This window comes from Coregonus lavaretus (assembly GCF_964263955.1).
Source record: "Coregonus lavaretus genome assembly, chromosome: 5".
Classification (NCBI taxonomy): domain Eukaryota; kingdom Metazoa; phylum Chordata; class Actinopteri; order Salmoniformes; family Salmonidae; genus Coregonus; species Coregonus lavaretus.
Window position 1 is genome coordinate 59,091,374 of NC_139992.1, and position 16,720 is coordinate 59,108,093.

The 16,720-nt window shown below is 45.2% G+C and overlaps 1 protein-coding gene and 1 pseudogene across 5 annotated transcripts in view; both read right to left on the bottom strand.

The window, feature by feature from the left end:
• The window catches only part of LOC311130043 (collagen alpha-3(VI) chain-like), a 131,461-nt gene that overhangs the window by 42,489 nt on the left and 72,252 nt on the right, over positions 1–16,720 (bottom strand). The window lies entirely within an intron of this gene.
• LOC311128765 (collagen alpha-1(XII) chain-like) lies at positions 28–16,673 on the bottom strand (annotated as a pseudogene). Its single transcript has 25 exons — positions 16,594–16,673; positions 16,274–16,347; positions 15,561–16,160; positions 15,058–15,424; positions 14,828–14,901; positions 14,103–14,714; positions 13,220–13,819; positions 12,487–13,083; positions 11,762–12,373; positions 10,879–11,478; positions 10,146–10,742; positions 9,421–10,032; positions 8,538–9,137; positions 7,805–8,401; positions 7,092–7,691; positions 6,589–6,955; positions 6,359–6,432; positions 5,634–6,245; positions 4,751–5,350; positions 4,018–4,614; positions 3,293–3,904; positions 2,410–3,009; positions 1,677–2,273; positions 952–1,563; positions 28–668 (listed from the first exon to the last, which is right to left on the bottom strand). The product of its transcript is annotated as a collagen alpha-1(XII) chain-like (transcript).

Consider the following 16,720-nt stretch of genomic DNA (forward strand, 5'->3'; position numbering starts at 1 on the left):
CGTTTCTAAGACTTAGCTGCAATTTTGCTAACACATCCTGACTCTTAATTCACAGTGATAACACATACCTAAAACTGTTGGTAATTCTGGAGTAACATCAATAACTACTGCCTCCACCGAGGACAGAAGTTGCTGCTGGATGCTTGGAAGGTCAGTGAAGTCTGAGACAGACAGAGCATAACTGGGATCATGTGATATCCTCTGCAATTCTCTGCTATCAGAGCTCCTTGTTCCAATTCCAAAGACCAAGACCCCAAGCTCCTTCAGAGCAGAGGCTGGCGTGTCAACATTGTCAACGGACCTTCCACCACTCAACAGAATCAGTAGCTGTGGAACGCTTTCCAAGCGTCTGCTTCCGGAAGAGGCAGTAAAGACGTTGTCCCTCACATACTGGAGAGCTGCTCCAGTGTTGAGGGGTCTCCCGCCTTTGTGTCGCAGACCTCTTACAGTGTTGAGAATCTCTCCCTTTGTTGTGTATGTGTTCAGATAGAATTGGGCGGATGGATCTCTACTGTACTGGACAACGGCAACGCGATCTTTGTTCTCATCCACACTGAGTGTCTCCACCACTCTTTGAACAAAGTCACGCATTGCTGGGAATCCACTCCTAGTGCCATCAGATCCATCCAGTAAGAACACAACATCCCTCCTGGGAGCCTCACTCTCAACTAGGGAATGTGAAGGTTCAGATAAAGAGTCATATTACATGTTGCATAGGTAAGGGAAAACAGGACAAAGCTTCTTCTGTTCATTATCGCAAACAACTATTCAAAGAAAGTGGCAATTTGTGCTTTGGTCTGAGTTCTGTCATAGGGAACATTGCTACAGAGGTATGAAATGAAACCAACATGAAAGGCCTCAGGTGCCTCTACCCAAAATGTCTAAGCTATCAACTGCTCTATCCTCATGTAAATTAGGAAATGGAACAGTTCAAAACCATATTTTTCTTACCTAGTATTGCTGGTTTTAGTGTTGGTGTCATGGTTGTGACCTGTATAACGGCAGTGCTCATGGCAGAAAGAAGCTGCTGCTGGATGTTGGGGAGGTCAGTAAATTCAGACACAGAGAGAGCATAACTGGGGTCATAGGATATCTTCTGTAATTCTCTGCTATCAGCGCTCGTTGTTCCAATTCCAAACACCAAGACACCAAGCTCCTTGAGAGCAGAGGCTGGTCTATCTATATTGTCAAAGGACCTTCCACCATTCAGCAGTATCAGAATCTGTGGAACACCTTCAAGGCGCCTACTTCCAGAGGAAGCAGTAAAGACGTAGTCCCTGACATACTGGAGAGCTGCTCCAGTGTTGAGGGGTCTCCCTCCTTTGTGCTTCAGGCCTCTTACGGTGTCAACAACCTCTTCTTTTGTTGTGTAAGTGTTCAGATAGAAGTGGGCCTCTGGTTCTCTGCTATACTGGACCACAGAGACTCGATCTCTGTTCTCCACAACAGTGAGTTTCTCCACTACTCTTTGAACAAAGTCACGCATTGCTGGGAAGCCATTCCTTGTGCCATCAGAACCATCCAGCAAGAATACTACATCCTTTCTGGTGATGCTTATGTCCTCTAAGAGTATCAGAAACAAAACAGAAATTATATGTCAACATTGCTTCATCAAACCTGAAACTGAAATATGTGTTTGTTGCTTTCGTTTTCCAAGATAATGCATCCGGTCTTACCTATGACTGTTGGGGACATGGGTGTGGTGTCAACGTGTACAGTAATGAGTGAGGAGAAAAACTTCTCCTGGATGCTGGGGAGATCAGAGAATTCAGAAACAGACTGGGAATAGCTAGGGTCAGTGGCAATCCTTTGAACCTCTCTGCTAGAATTTCTGTTTCCAATGCCAAAGATCAAGACCCCACTCTCTTTCAGGGCAGAAACGGGTATATCAACATTATCATTGGACCTCCCGCCACTCAGCAGTATCAGCATCTGAGGGACACCCTCTTGGCTTCTGCTTCCTGAGGAGGCAGTAAAGACGTTGTCCCTTACATACTGGAGGGCTGCCCCAGTGTTGAGGGGTCTACCTCCTCTGTGCCTCAGACCTCTGATGATGTCAAGAATGGCGTCCTTCATGGTGTATGTGTTCAGATAGAAATTAACATCTTGATCTCTACCGTACTGGACCACAGAAACACGGTCTTTGTCTCCCCCCACATTGAGTTTCTCTACTACTCTGTGAACAAAATCACGCATTGCTGGGAATCCATTTCTTGTGCCATCAGAACCATCCAGAAGGAATACCACATCCTTTCTGGCGGTGTCATGATCAACTGAGAAAATAAATAGATTATGTCAAGCAGACTGATCAAATGTGGTGTTTTTGGCCAAATGATATAGTTGTTTCAAAGACTTAGCTGAAAGTTTGCTAACACATCCTGACTCTTAATTCACAGTGATAACACATACCTAAAACTGTTGGTAATTCTGGAGTAACATCAATAACTACTGCCTCCACCGAGGACAGAAGTTGCTGCTGGATGCTTGGAAGGTCAGTGAAGTCTGAGACAGACAGAGCATAACTGGGATCATGTGATATCCTCTGCAATTCTCTGCTATCAGAGCTTCTTGTTCCAATTCCAAAGACCAAGACCCCAAGCTCCTTCAGAGCAGAGGCTGGCGTGTCAACATTGTCAACGGACCTTCCACCACTCAACAGAATCAGTAGCTGTGGAACGCTTTCCAAGCGTCTGCTTCCGGAGGAGGCAGTAAAGACGTTGTCCCTCACATACTGGAGAGCTGCTCCAGTGTTGAGAGGTCTCCCGCCTTTGTGTCGCAGACTTCTTACAGTGTTGAGAATCTCTCCCTTTGTTGTGTATGTGTTCAGATAGAATTGGGCGGATGGATTTCTACTGTACTGGACAACGGCAACGCGATCTTTGTTCTCATCCACACTGAGTGTCTCCACCACTCTTTGAACAAAGTCACGCATTGCTGGGAATCCACTCCTAGTGCCATCAGATCCATCCAATAAGAACACAACATCCCTCCTGGGAGCCTGACTCTCAACTAGGGAATGTGAAGGTTCAGATAAAGAGTCATATTACATGTTGCATAGGTAAGGGAAAACAGGACAAAGCTTCTTCTGTTCATTATCGCAAACAACTATTCAAAGAAAGTGGCAATTTGTGCTTTGGTCTGAGTTCTGTCATAGGGAACATTGCTACAGAGTTATGAAATGAAACCAACATGAAAGGCCTCAGGTGCATCTACCCAAAATGTCTAAGCTATCAAATGCTCTATCCTCATGTAAATGAGGAAATGGAACAGTTCAAAACCATATTTTTCTTACCTAGTATTGCTGGTTTTAGTGTTGGTGTCATGGTTGTGACCTGTATAACGGCAGTGCTCATGGCAGAAAGAAGCTGCTGCTGGATGTTGGGGAGGTCAGTAAATTCAGACACAGAGAGAGCATAACTGGGGTCATAGGATATCTTCTGTAATTCTCTGCTATCAGCGCTCGTTGTTCCAATTCCAAACACCAAGACACCAAGCTCCTTGAGAGCAGAGGCTGGTCTATCTATATTGTCAAAGGACCTTCCACCATTCAGCAGTATCAGAATCTGTGGAACACCTTCAAGGCGCCTACTTCCAGAGGAAGCAGTAAAGACGTAGTCCCTGACATACTGGAGAGCTGCTCCAGTGTTGAGGGGTCTCCCTCCTTTGTGCTTCAGGCCTCTTACGGTGTCATCAACCTCTTCTTTTGTTGTGTAAGTGTTCAGATAGAAGTGGGCCTCTGGTTCTCTGCTATACTGGACCACAGAGACTCGATCTCTGTTCTCCACAACAGTGAGTTTCTCCACTACTCTTTGAACAAAGTCACGCATTGCTGGGAAGCCATTCCTTGTGCCATCAGAACCATCCAGCAAGAATACTACATCCTTTCTGGCAATGCTTAGTTCCACTAAGAGTATCAGAAACAAAACAGAAAATAAATGTCAACATTGCTTCATCAAACCTGAAACTGAAATATGTGTTTGTTGCTTTCGTTTTCCTAGATAATGCATCCGGTCTTACCTATGACTGTTGGGGATATGGGTGTGGTGTCAACGTGTACAGTAATGAGTGAGGAGAAAAACTTCTCCTGGATGCTGGGGAGATCAGAGAATTCAGAAACAGACTGGGAATAGCTAGGGTCAGTGGCAATCCTTTGAACCTCTCTGCTAGAATTTCTGTTTCCAATGCCAAAGATCAAGACCCCACTCTCTTTCAGGGCAGAAACGGGTATATCAACATTATCATTGGACCTCCCGCCACTCAGCAGTATCAGCATCTGAGGGACACCCTCTTGGCTTCTGCTTCCTGAGGAGGCAGTAAAGACGTTGTCCCTTACATACTGGAGGGCTGCCCCAGTGTTGAGGGGTCTACCTCCTCTGTGCCTCAGACCTTTGATGATGTCAAGAATGTCGTCCTTCATTGTGTATGTGTTCAGATAGAAATTAACTTATTGATCTCTACCGTACTGGACCATAGAAACACGGTCTTTGTCTCCTCCCACATTGAGTTTCTCTACTACTCTGTGAACAAAATCACGCATTGCTGGGAATCCATTTCTTGTGCCATCAGAACCATCCAGAAGGAATACCACATCCTTTCTGGCGGTGTCATGATCAACTGAGAAAATAAATAGATTATGTCAAGCAGACTGATCAAATGTGGTGTTTTTGGCCAAATGATATAGTTGTTTCAAAGACTTAGCTGAAAGTTTGCTAACACATCCTGACTCTTAATTCACAGTGATAACACATACCTAAAACTGTTGGTAATTCTGGAGTAACATCAATAACTACTGCCTCCACCGAGGACAGAAGTTGCTGCTGGATGCTTGGAAGGTCAGTGAAGTCTGAGACAGACAGAGCATAACTGGGATCATGTGATATCCTCTGCAATTCTCTGCTATCAGAGCTTCTTGTTCCAATTCCAAAGACCAAGACCCCAAGCTCCTTCAGAGCAGAGGCTGGCGTGTCAACATTGTCAACGGACCTTCCACCACTCAACAGAATCAGTAGCTGTGGAACGCTTTCCAAGCGTCTGCTTCCGGAGGAGGCAGTAAAGACGTTGTCCCTCACATACTGGAGAGCTGCTCCAGTGTTGAGAGGTCTCCCGCCTTTGTGTCGCAGACTTCTTACAGTGTTGAGAATCTCTCCCTTTGTTGTGTATGTGTTCAGATAGAATTGGGCGGATGGATTTCTACTGTACTGGACAACGGCAACGCGATCTTTGTTCTCATCCACACTGAGTGTCTCCACCACTCTTTGAACAAAGTCACGCATTGCTGGGAATCCACTCCTAGTGCCATCAGATCCATCCAATAAGAACACAACATCCCTCCTGGGAGCCTGACTCTCAACTAGGGAATGTGAAGGTTCAGATAAAGAGTCATATTACATGTTGCATAGGTAAGGGAAAACAGGACAAAGCTTCTTCTGTTCATTATCGCAAACAACTATTCAAAGAAAGTGGCAATTTGTGCTTTGGTCTGAGTTCTGTCAGAGGGAACATTGCTACAGAGTTATGAAATGAAACCAACATGAAAGGCCTCAGGTGCATCTACCCAAAATGTCTAAGCTATCAAATGCTCTATCCTCATGTAAATGAGGAAATGGAACAGTTCAAAACCATATTTTTCTTACCTAGTATTGCTGGTTTTAGTGTTGGTGTCATGGTTGTGACCTGTATAACGGCAGTGCTCATGGCAGAAAGAAGCTGCTGCTGGATGTTGGGGAGGTCAGTAAATTCAGACACAGAGAGAGCATAACTGGGGTCATAGGATATCTTCTGTAATTCTCTGCTATCAGCGCTCGTTGTTCCAATTCCAAACACCAAGACACCAAGCTCCTTGAGAGCAGAGGCTGGTCTATCTATATTGTCAAAGGACCTTCCACCATTCAGCAGTATCAGAATCTGTGGAACACCTTCAAGGCGCCTACTTCCAGAGGAAGCAGTAAAGACGTAGTCCCTGACATACTGGAGAGCTGCTCCAGTGTTGAGGGGTCTCCCTCCTTTGTGCTTCAAGCCTCTTACGGTGTCAACAACCTCTTCTTTTGTTGTGTAAGTGTTCAGATAGAAGTGGGCCTCTGGTTCTCTACTATACTGGACCACAGAGACTCGATCTCTGTTCTCCACTACAGTGAGTTTCTCCACTACTCTTTGAACAAAGTCACGCATTGCTGGGAAGCCATTCCTAGTGCCATCAGAACCATCCAGCAAGAATACTACATCCTTTCTGGCAATGCTTAGTTCCACTAAGAGTATCAGAAACAAAACATAAAATATATGTCAACATTGCGTCATCAAACCTGAAACTGAAATATGTGTTTGTTGCTTTCGTTTTCCTAGATAATGCATCCGTTCTTACCTATGACTGTTGGGGATATGGGTGTGGTGTCAACGTGTACAGTAATGAGTGAGGAGAAAAACTTCTCCTGGATGCTGGGGAGATCAGAGAATTCAGAAACAGATTGGGAATAGCTAGGGTCAGTGGCAATCCTTTGAACCTCTCTGCTAGAATTTCTGTTTCCAATGCCAAAGATCAAGACCCCACTCTCTTTCAGGGCAGAAACGGGTATATCAACATTATCATTGGACCTCCCGCCACTCAGCAGTATCAGCATCTGAGGGACACCCTCTTGGCTTCTGCTTCCTGAGGAGGCAGTAAAGACGTTGTCCCTTACATACTGGAGGGCTGCCCCAGTGTTGAGGGAACTACCTCCTCTGTGCCTCAGACCTCTGACGATGTCAAGAATGTCATCCTTCATGGTGTATGTGTTCAGATAGAAATTAACTTCTTGATCTCTACCGTACTGGACCACAGAAACACGGTCTTTGTCTTCTCCCACATTGAGTTTCTCTACTACTCTGTGAACAAAATCACGCATTGCTGGGAATCCATTTCTTGTGCCATCAGAACCATCCAGAAGGAATACCACATCCTTTCTGGCGGTGTCATGATCAACTGAGAAAATAAATAGATTATGTCAAGCAGACTGATCAAATGTGGTGTTTTTGGCCAAATGATATAGTCGTTTCTAAGACTCAGCTGCCATTTTGCTAACACAGTCTGACTCTTAATTCACAGTGATAACACATACCTAAAACTGTTGGTAATTCTGGAGTAACATCAATAACTACTGCCTCCACCGAGGACAGAAGTTGCTGCTGGATGCTTGGAAGGTCAGTGAAGTCTGAGACAGACAGAGCGTAACTGGGATCATGTGATATCCTCTGCAATTCTCTGCTATCAGAGCTCCTTGTTCCAATTCCAAAGACCAAGACCCCAAGCTCCTTCAGAGCAGAGGCTGGCGTGTCAACATTGTCAACGGACCTTCCACCACTCAACAGAATCAGTAGCTGTGGAACGCTTTCCAAGCGTCTGCTTCCGGAGGAGGCAGTAAAGACGTTGTCCCTGACATACTGGAGAGCTGCTCCAGTGTTGAGGGGTCTCCCTCCTTTGTGCTTCAAGCCTCTTACGGTGTCAACAACGTCTTCTTTTGTTGTGTAAGTGTTCAGATAGAAGTGGGCCTCTGGTTCTCTGCTATACTGGACCACAGAGACTCGATCTCTGTTCTCCACAACAGTGAGTTTCTCCACTACTCTTTGAACAAAGTCACGCATTGCTGGGAAGCCATTCCTTGTGCCATCAGAACCATCCAGCAAGAATACTACATCCTTTCTGGTGATGCTTATGTCCTCTAAGAGTATCAGAAACAAAACAGAAAATATATGTCAACATTGCTTCATCAAACCTGAAACTGAAATATGTGTTTGTTGCTTTCGTTTTCCAAGATAATGCATCCGGTCTTACCTATGACTGTTAGGGACATGGGTGTGGTGTCAATGTGTACAGTAATGAGTGAGGAGAAAAACTTCTCCTGGATGCTGGGGAGATCAGAGAATTCAGAAACAGACTGGGAATAGCTAGGGTCAGTAGCAATCCTTTGAACCTCTCTGCTAGAATTTCTGTTTCCAATGCCAAAGATCAAGACCCCACTCTCTTTCAGGGCAGAAACGGGTATATCAACATTATCATTGGACCTCCCGCCACTCAGCAGTATCAGCATCTGAGGGACACCCTCTTGGCTTCTGCTTCCTGAGGAGGCAGTAAAGACGTTGTCCCTTACATACTGGAGGGCTGCCCCAGTGTTGAGGGGTCTACCTCCTCTGTGCCTCAGACCTTTGATGATGTCAAGAATGTCGTCCTTCATGGTGTATGTGTTCAGATAGAAATTAACTTCTTGATCTCTACCGTACTGGACCATAGAAACACGGTCTTTGTCTTCTCCCACATTGAGTTTCTCTACTACTCTGTGAACAAAATCACGCATTGCTGGGAATCCATTTCTTGTGCCATCAGAACCATCCAGAAGGAATACCACATCCTTTCTGGCGGTGTCATGATCAACTGAGAAAATAAATAGATGATGTCAAGCAGACTGATCAAATGTGGTGTTTTTGGCCAAATGATATAGTCGTTTCTAAGACTCAGCTGCCATTTTGCTAACACATCCTGACTCTTAATTCACAGTGATAACACATACCTAAAACTGTTGGTAATTCTGGAGTAACATCAATAACTACTGCCTCCACCGAGGACAGAAGTTGCTGCTGGATGCTTGGAAGGTCAGTGAAGTCTGAGACAGACAGAGCGTAACTGGGATCATGTGATATCCTCTGCAATTCTCTGCTATCAGAGCTCCTTGTTCCAATTCCAAAGACCAAGACCCCAAGCTCCTTCAGAGCAGAGGCTGGCGTGTCAACATTGTCAACGGACCTTCCACCACTCAACAGAATCAGTAGCTGTGGAACGCTTTCCAAGCGTCTGCTTCCGGAGGAGGCAGTAAAGACGTTGTCCCTCACATACTGGAGAGCTGCTCCAGTGTTGAGGGGTCTCCCGCCTTTGTGTCGCAGACCTCTTACAGTGTTGAGAATCTCTCCCTTTGTTGTGTATGTGTTCAGATAGAATTGGGCGGATGGATCTCTACTGTACTGGACAACGGCAACGCGATCTTTGTTCTCATCCACACTGAGTGTCTCCACCACTCTTTGAACAAAGTCACGCATTGCTGGGAATCCACTCCTAGTGCCATCAGATCCATCCAATAAGAACACAACATCCCTCCTGGGAGCCTGACTCTCAACTAGGGAATGTGAAGGTTCAGATAAAGAGTCATATTACATGTTGCATAGGTAAGGGAAAACAGGACAAAGCTTCTTCTGTTCATTATCGCAAACAACTATTCAAAGAAAGTGGCAATTTGTGCTTTGGTCTGAGTTCTGTCATAGGGAACATTGCTACAGAGTTATGAAATGAAACCAACATGAAAGGCCTCAGGTGCATCTACCCAAAATGTCTAAGCTATCAAATGCTCTATCCTCATGTAAATGAGGAAATGGAACAGTTCAAAACCATATTTTTCTTACCTAGTATTGCTGGTTTTAGTGTTGGTGTCATGGTTGTGACCTGTATAACGGCAGTGCTCATGGCAGAAAGAAGCTGCTGCTGGATGTTGGGGAGGTCAGTAAATTCAGACACAGAGAGAGCATAACTGGGGTCATAGGATATCTTCTGTAATTCTCTGCTATCAGCGCTCGTTGTTCCAATTCCAAACACCAAGACACCAAGCTCCTTGAGAGCAGAGGCTGGTCTATCTATATTGTCAAAGGACCTTCCACCATTCAGCAGTATCAGAATCTGTGGAACACCTTCAAGGCGCCTACTTCCAGAGGAAGCAGTAAAGACGTAGTCCCTGACATACTGGAGAGCTGCTCCAGTGTTGAGGGGTCTCCCTCCTTTGTGCTTCAGGCCTCTTACGGTGTCATCAACCTCTTCTTTTGTTGTGTAAGTGTTCAGATAGAAGTGGGCCTCTGGTTCTCTGCTATACTGGACCACAGAGACTCGATCTCTGTTCTCCACAACAGTGAGTTTCTCCACTACTCTTTGAACAAAGTCACGCATTGCTGGGAAGCCATTCCTTGTGCCATCAGAACCATCCAGCAAGAATACTACATCCTTTCTGGCAATGCTTAGTTCCACTAAGAGTATCAGAAACAAAACAGAAAATAAATGTCAACATTGCTTCATCAAACCTGAAACTGAAATATGTGTTTGTTGCTTTCGTTTTCCTAGATAATGCATCCGGTCTTACCTATGACTGTTGGGGATATGGGTGTGGTGTCAACGTGTACAGTAATGAGTGAGGAGAAAAACTTCTCCTGGATGCTGGGGAGATCAGAGAATTCAGAAACAGACTGGGAATAGCTAGGGTCAGTGGCAATCCTTTGAACCTCTCTGCTAGAATTTCTGTTTCCAATGCCAAAGATCAAGACCCCACTCTCTTTCAGGGCAGAAACGGGTATATCAACATTATCATTGGACCTCCCGCCACTCAGCAGTATCAGCATCTGAGGGACACCCTCTTGGCTTCTGCTTCCTGAGGAGGCAGTAAAGACGTTGTCCCTTACATACTGGAGGGCTGCCCCAGTGTTGAGGGGTCTACCTCCTCTGTGCCTCAGACCTTTGATGATGTCAAGAATGTCGTCCTTCATTGTGTATGTGTTCAGATAGAAATTAACTTCTTGATCTCTACCGTACTGGACCATAGAAACACGGTCTTTGTCTCCTCCCACATTGAGTTTCTCTACTACTCTGTGAACAAAATCACGCATTGCTGGGAATCCATTTCTTGTGCCATCAGAACCATCCAGAAGGAATACCACATCCTTTCTGGCGGTGTCATGATCAACTGAGAAAATAAATAGATTATGTCAAGCAGACTGATCAAATGTGGTGTTTTTGGCCAAATGATATAGTTGTTTCAAAGACTTAGCTGAAAGTTTGCTAACACATCCTGACTCTTAATTCACAGTGATAACACATACCTAAAACTGTTGGTAATTCTGGAGTAACATCAATAACTACTGCCTCCACCGAGGACAGAAGTTGCTGCTGGATGCTTGGAAGGTCAGTGAAGTCTGAGACAGACAGAGCATAACTGGGATCATGTGATATCCTCTGCAATTCTCTGCTATCAGAGCTTCTTGTTCCAATTCCAAAGACCAAGACCCCAAGCTCCTTCAGAGCAGAGGCTGGCGTGTCAACATTGTCAACGGACCTTCCACCACTCAACAGAATCAGTAGCTGTGGAACGCTTTCCAAGCGTCTGCTTCCGGAGGAGGCAGTAAAGACGTTGTCCCTCACATACTGGAGAGCTGCTCCAGTGTTGAGAGGTCTCCCGCCTTTGTGTCGCAGACTTCTTACAGTGTTGAGAATCTCTCCCTTTGTTGTGTATGTGTTCAGATAGAATTGGGCGGATGGATTTCTACTGTACTGGACAACGGCAACGCGATCTTTGTTCTCATCCACACTGAGTGTCTCCACCACTCTTTGAACAAAGTCACGCATTGCTGGGAATCCACTCCTAGTGCCATCAGATCCATCCAATAAGAACACAACATCCCTCCTGGGAGCCTGACTCTCAACTAGGGAATGTGAAGGTTCAGATAAAGAGTCATATTACATGTTGCATAGGTAAGGGAAAACAGGACAAAGCTTCTTCTGTTCATTATCGCAAACAACTATTCAAAGAAAGTGGCAATTTGTGCTTTGGTCTGAGTTCTGTCAGAGGGAACATTGCTACAGAGTTATGAAATGAAACCAACATGAAAGGCCTCAGGTGCATCTACCCAAAATGTCTAAGCTATCAAATGCTCTATCCTCATGTAAATGAGGAAATGGAACAGTTCAAAACCATATTTTTCTTACCTAGTATTGCTGGTTTTAGTGTTGGTGTCATGGTTGTGACCTGTATAACGGCAGTGCTCATGGCAGAAAGAAGCTGCTGCTGGATGTTGGGGAGGTCAGTAAATTCAGACACAGAGAGAGCATAACTGGGGTCATAGGATATCTTCTGTAATTCTCTGCTATCAGCGCTCGTTGTTCCAATTCCAAACACCAAGACACCAAGCTCCTTGAGAGCAGAGGCTGGTCTATCTATATTGTCAAAGGACCTTCCACCATTCAGCAGTATCAGAATCTGTGGAACACCTTCAAGGCGCCTACTTCCAGAGGAAGCAGTAAAGACGTAGTCCCTGACATACTGGAGAGCTGCTCCAGTGTTGAGGGGTCTCCCTCCTTTGTGCTTCAGGCCTCTTACGGTGTCATCAACCTCTTCTTTTGTTGTGTAAGTGTTCAGATAGAAGTGGGCCTCTGGTTCTCTGCTATACTGGACCACAGAGACTCGATCTCTGTTCTCCACAACAGTGAGTTTCTCCACTACTCTTTGAACAAAGTCACGCATTGCTGGGAAGCCATTCCTTGTGCCATCAGAACCATCCAGCAAGAATACTACATCCTTTCTGGCAATGCTTAGTTCCACTAAGAGTATCAGAAACAAAACAGAAAATAAATGTCAACATTGCTTCATCAAACCTGAAACTGAAATATGTGTTTGTTGCTTTCGTTTTCCTAGATAATGCATCCGGTCTTACCTATGACTGTTGGGGATATGGGTGTGGTGTCAACGTGTACAGTAATGAGTGAGGAGAAAAACTTCTCCTGGATGCTGGGGAGATCAGAGAATTCAGAAACAGACTGGGAATAGCTAGGGTCAGTGGCAATCCTTTGAACCTCTCTGCTAGAATTTCTGTTTCCAATGCCAAAGATCAAGACCCCACTCTCTTTCAGGGCAGAAACGGGTATATCAACATTATCATTGGACCTCCCGCCACTCAGCAGTATCAGCATCTGAGGGACACCCTCTTGGCTTCTGCTTCCTGAGGAGGCAGTAAAGACGTTGTCCCTTACATACTGGAGGGCTGCCCCAGTGTTGAGGGGTCTACCTCCTCTGTGACTCAGACCTTTGATGATGTCAAGAATGTCGTCCTTCATTGTGTATGTGTTCAGATAGAAATTAACTTCTTGATCTCTACCGTACTGGACCATAGAAACACGGTCTTTGTCTCCTCCCACATTGAGTTTCTCTACTACTCTGTGAACAAAATCACGCATTGCTGGGAATCCATTTCTTGTGCCATCAGAACAATCCAGAAGGAATACCACATCCTTTCTGGCGGTGTCATGATCAACTGAGAAAATAAATAGATTATGTCAAGCAGACTGATCAAATGTGGTGTTTTTGGCCAAATGATATAGTCGTTTCTAAGACTCAGCTGCCATTTTGCTAACACATCCTGACTCTTAATTCACAGTGATAACACATACCTAAAACTGTTGGTAATTCTGGAGTAACATCAATAACTACTGCCTCCACCGAGGACAGAAGTTGCTGCTGGATGCTTGGAAGGTCAGTGAAGTCTGAGACAGACAGAGCGTAACTGGGATCATGTGATATCCTCTGCAATTCTCTGCTATCAGAGCTCCTTGTTCCAATTCCAAAGACCAAGACCCCAAGCTCCTTCAGAGCAGAGGCTGGCGTGTCAACATTGTCAACGGACCTTCCACCACTCAACAGAATCAGTAGCTGTGGAACGCTTTCCAAGCGTCTGCTTCCGGAGGAGGCAGTAAAGACGTTGTCCCTGACATACTGGAGAGCTGCTCCAGTGTTGAGGGGTCTCCCGCCTTTGTGTCGCAGACCTCTTACAGTGTTGAGAATCTCTCCCTTTGTTGTGTATGTGTTCAGATAGAATTGGGCGGATGGATCTCTACTGTACTGGACAACGGCAACGCGATCTTTGTTCTCATCCACACTGAGTGTCTCCACCACTCTTTGAACAAAGTCACGCATTGCTGGGAATCCACTCCTAGTGCCATCAGATCCATCCAGTAAGAACACAACATCCCTCCTGGGAGCCTGACTCTTAACTAGGGAATGTGAAAGTTCAGATAAAGAGTCATATTACATGTTGCATAGGTAAGGGAAAACAGGACAATGCTTCTTCTGTTCATTATCGCAAACAACTATTCAAAGAAAGTGGCAATTTGTGCTTTGGTCTGAGTTCTGTCATAGGGACCATTGCTACAGAGGTATGAAATGAAACCAACATGAAAGGCCTCAGGTGCATCTACCCAAAATGTCTAAGCTATCAACTGCTCTATCCTCATGTAAATGAGGAAATGGAACAGTTCAAAACCATATTTTTCTTACCTAGTATTGCTGGTTTTAGTGTTGGTGTCATGGTTGTGACCTGTATAACGGCAGTGCTCATGGCAGAAAGAAGCTGCTGCTGGATGTTGGAGAGGTCAGTAAATTCTGACACAGAGAGAGCATAACTGGGGTCATAGGATATCTTCTGTAATTCTCTGCTATCAGCGCTCGTTGTTCCAATTCCAAACACCAAGACACCAAGCTCCTTGAGAGCAGAGGCTGGTCTATCTATGTTGTCAAAGGACCTTCCACCATTCAGAAGTATCAGAATCTGTGGAACACCTTCAAGGCGCCTACTTCCAGAGGAAGCAGTAAAGACGTAGTCCCTGACATACTGGAGAGCTGCTCCAGTGTTGAGGGGTCTCCCTCCTTTGTGCTTCAAGCCTCTTACGGTGTCAACAACCTCTTCTTTTGTTGTGTAAGTGTTCAGATAGAAGTGGGCCTCTGGTTCTCTACTATACTGGACCACAGAGACTCGATCTCTGTTCTCCACTACAGTGAGTTTCTCCACTACTCTTTGAACAAAGTCACGCATTGCTGGGAAGCCATTCCTAGTGCCATCAGAACCATCCAGCAAGAATACTACATCCTTTCTGGCAATGCTTAGTTCCACTAAGAGTATCAGAAACAAAACATAAAATATATGTCAACATTGCGTCATCAAACCTGAAACTGAAATATGTGTTTGTTGCTTTCGTTTTCCTAGATAATGCATCCGTTCTTACCTATGACTGTTGGGGATATGGGTGTGGTGTCAACGTGTACAGTAATGAGTGAGGAGAAAAACTTCTCCTGGATGCTGGGGAGATCAGAGAATTCAGAAACAGATTGGGAATAGCTAGGGTCAGTGGCAATCCTTTGAACCTCTCTGCTAGAATTTCTGTTTCCAATGCCAAAGATCAAGACCCCACTCTCTTTCAGGGCAGAAACGGGTATATCAACATTATCATTGGACCTCCCGCCACTCAGCAGTATCAGCATCTGAGGGACACCCTCTTGGCTTCTGCTTCCTGAGGAGGCAGTAAAGACGTTGTCCCTTACATACTGGAGGGCTGCCCCAGTGTTGAGGGAACTACCTCCTCTGTGCCTCAGACCTCTGACGATGTCAAGAATGTCATCCTTCATGGTGTATGTGTTCAGATAGAAATTAACTTCTTGATCTCTACCGTACTGGACCACAGAAACACGGTCTTTGTCTTCTCCCACATTGAGTTTCTCTACTACTCTGTGAACAAAATCACGCATTGCTGGGAATCCATTTCTTGTGCCATCAGAACCATCCAGAAGGAATACCACATCCTTTCTGGCGGTGTCATGATCAACTGAGAAAATAAATAGATTATGTCAAGCAGACTGATCAAATGTGGTGTTTTTGGCCAAATGATATAGTCGTTTCTAAGACTCAGCTGCCATTTTGCTAACACAGTCTGACTCTTAATTCACAGTGATAACACATACCTAAAACTGTTGGTAATTCTGGAGTAACATCAATAACTACTGCCTCCACCGAGGACAGAAGTTGCTGCTGGATGCTTGGAAGGTCAGTGAAGTCTGAGACAGACAGAGCGTAACTGGGATCATGTGATATCCTCTGCAATTCTCTGCTATCAGAGCTCCTTGTTCCAATTCCAAAGACCAAGACCCCAAGCTCCTTCAGAGCAGAGGCTGGCGTGTCAACATTGTCAACGGACCTTCCACCACTCAACAGAATCAGTAGCTGTGGAACGCTTTCCAAGCGTCTGCTTCCGGAGGAGGCAGTAAAGACGTTGTCCCTGACATACTGGAGAGCTGCTCCAGTGTTGAGGGGTCTCCCTCCTTTGTGCTTCAAGCCTCTTACGGTGTCAACAACGTCTTCTTTTGTTGTGTAAGTGTTCAGATAGAAGTGGGCCTCTGGTTCTCTGCTATACTGGACCACAGAGACTCGATCTCTGTTCTCCACAACAGTGAGTTTCTCCACTACTCTTTGAACAAAGTCACGCATTGCTGGGAAGCCATTCCTTGTGCCATCAGAACCATCCAGCAAGAATACTACATCCTTTCTGGTGATGCTTATGTCCTCTAAGAGTATCAGAAACAAAACAGAAAATATATGTCAACATTGCTTCATCAAACCTGAAACTGAAATATGTGTTTGTTGCTTTCGTTTTCCAAGATAATGCATCCGGTCTTACCTATGACTGTTAGGGACATGGGTGTGGTGTCAATGTGTACAGTAATGAGTGAGGAGAAAAACTTCTCCTGGATGCTGGGGAGATCAGAGAATTCAGAAACAGACTGGGAATAGCTAGGGTCAGTAGCAATCCTTTGAACCTCTCTGCTAGAATTTCTGTTTCCAATGCCAAAGATCAAGACCCCACTCTCTTTCAGGGCAGAAACGGGTATATCAACATTATCATTGGACCTCCCGCCACTCAGCAGTATCAGCATCTGAGGGACACCCTCTTGGCTTCTGCTTCCTGAGGAGGCAGTAAAGACGTTGTCCCTTACATACTGGAGGGCTGCCCCAGTGTTGAGGGGTCTACCTCCTCTGTGCCTCAGACCTTTGATGATGTCAAGAATGTCGTCCTTCATGGTGTATGTGTTCAGATAGAAATTAACTTCTTGATCTCTACCGTACT